The following is a 2,361-nucleotide window of genomic DNA, read 5'->3' on the forward strand; positions in this document are numbered from 1 at the left end:
GGCACGTACGCAGCGTCGATGTGCACAGCCATACACACGTTTGAGAAAGCGGCCCGCGAGGCACCCCCTGAGCTTCCAGGGCCCTTACGCGGGCCCAGGACCCCAGCCGCAAGAGACTTCGCGTATAAACAATCGATCCTCCTCGCTCGTACAGGGACTCACAACCACAAATGCACCTTGAATAGTGAATACATCACAGGTTCAGCTAAACACAGAACTATTACGGCTAGTGCAAATAGAGGAGTGTCTGTTCACTATTCAAAGTGCATTTGTGGTTGTGACTTGTGAGTTGTGATTATCATGTTAGTCTGTCAGTATGATGAATAACTGTCTTGAATATTGACTGTTGTGTCTGTGTGTGTGTGTGTGTGTGTGTGTGTCTGTGCGTGCGTGCGTGCGTGCGTGCGTGCGTGTGACGTGTGTGTAGTGTGTGCGCGCCCCGCGAGTATGTATTAGCTACTGTGCTTGTGTGTACATTTGAGGAAACAGCCCTGGAAAAAAGTCGCCCTGGAAAGTGGAAAAAAATGGAAAATGAAAAAGTAGCCCCCGAAATTTTGGGGGGGTTGGCAAAAAGAGCCCCGGAAAGAAAAAAATTAATTTTTTCACTGGTTAACTCACAGCTGAGCGAAATTCTCGCCTGCCTGAATATACTTGGATTTCAGCAACTCAATGGAGTGAGGTTATCACGCACGAAGGGTGATGCCATCTTTGATTATTGATGACACTTGCACGCGTCATCTCACGGCAACTGCTTTTGCTATTAGAGCCCCCTCCACCTGCTCCCTCCCCCCACTCTCCCCCCACCACCACCACCACGCTCGCGCTCGACGCATATCCATGATAACATGTTAATATAGCAAAGTCATTAAAGTTACACAGCTGTATCTTTATTACTGTACTACCGGTATAGCAAAGCCTAGCTATCATAGATTTTAGATATGTATTAGTAGTATCCTAGATATATATGCTCTGAGCGCGAACGCGGTGATGGGAGGGTTCTCTTCATTCGTTTGCCAGTGAGTTTAGCATCAGAACACCTGCTGTCAGGTGAGCGCTGTCGCTCTGCGGCACTTATTATGGGTTCGCAGTTTGTGGATTATTTACTTTCATTAATTAAGGTGGTTCATTAATGAATTGGGTGTGTGATTAACGAATGTCGTCTGCTTTCCTTCTTCCAGCTACCGATAACGGGTGCAGTGGAGATGCTGCCCTCTGGAACAGGTTCAGCCTTAGTACAGGTAGGTGATTAGTACAGGTAAATGGTTACTACACATAAATGATTAGTGCAGATAACTGATTTGTGCAGGTAAATGATTAGTACATGTAATGCATTACTACAGGTAAGGAATGGAAACTTTTCCTCATGTGATTAATATAGGTATGGGTTTAGTGCAGGTAGACAATTAGTACAGATAAATGATAACTATGTGTAGTGATTAATGCAAGTCATGAGAGGTAAGGAATAATACTAATATAGTGACTCTGGCGCATGGCAGGTAAAATGGTCGTACAACGTGAAGGAAGAAGGACTTCCAGCCGCATTGGATCTCACGTTGAATGTCATTCACTACAGCGCAGACAACGTGCACGTGCGAGTGTGCTCGCAGTAAGTATACTACACTACAGTACACTACATGTACAGCACAGGCAATGTGCACGTGCAAGTGTGCTCACAGTAATAAAAGGCTCACGCCATTAAACAGGCTAACCAGCCGGTGAAGCAACTTCGCCTGTGTTCATGTTATATGTAGGCCTACCAACAACAACAGAACTACATTTTTACTGACGGTGAGGAGCTCGCAAGCTCATGTTGACATCTGTTACCAATGTACCATCTTTAAATTAATAAATAAATAAATAATACATGGTGGCAGCAGTGAACGAATAGTTCGCCCATGCCTGCCGAATTTTGGACGTTTCAAACCGGTGCATTAGTTGTCAGCCTACGAAAGTTCTGATGCATACAGTGTGCTCGAGCAGTTGTAAAAATGGCAAAGCGGGCGAGCCAGTACATCGCGCCAGATGATCGCATGCTGGAAGGTGGCGCCAATTTGCACGAGCGGGAAAAGCTGGCGTAATGCACCACGTAAACAAACTGTCTGCCTTTTGATATCTGTCTGCTATGCTGCAAGTGAGCAATGAACCGTAGGCTAACTACTGGAAAAAAAATGGAAAGATTCAATGCTCGCGTTATGGACTCGTCGAGGCCTGATCGTGTAGGCATCTACAAATTGTTCAAGCAGAAAGCGATGACGTATTTTGCTGTTAAGAGCGTGCAGGCTGACAGGCAAGTACCGCAAGTACTGCTCATGACTGGTGACTTAGGATTCGCGATGTTCAACAGCTGGGGGTTGTCACCCG

At 46.0% G+C, this 2,361-nt stretch overlaps 1 long non-coding RNA gene across 1 annotated transcript in view; it reads left to right on the forward strand.

Annotated features, from left to right (window-relative positions):
• The window catches only part of LOC106808961, a 6,186-nt gene extending 4,586 nt beyond the window's left edge, over positions 1-1,600 (forward strand). The window contains exons 2-3 of the long non-coding RNA XR_001393826.1: positions 1,179-1,238; positions 1,497-1,600. This is a non-coding gene — a long non-coding RNA (uncharacterized LOC106808961). The remainder of the gene's footprint in view (positions 1-1,178; positions 1,239-1,496) is intronic.
• Positions 1,601-2,361: the final 761 nt, after the last annotated feature.

This window comes from Priapulus caudatus, unplaced genomic scaffold (assembly GCF_000485595.1).
Source record: "Priapulus caudatus unplaced genomic scaffold, Priapulus_caudatus-5.0.1 Scaffold318, whole genome shotgun sequence".
Classification (NCBI taxonomy): domain Eukaryota; kingdom Metazoa; phylum Priapulida; class Priapulimorpha; order Priapulimorphida; family Priapulidae; genus Priapulus; species Priapulus caudatus.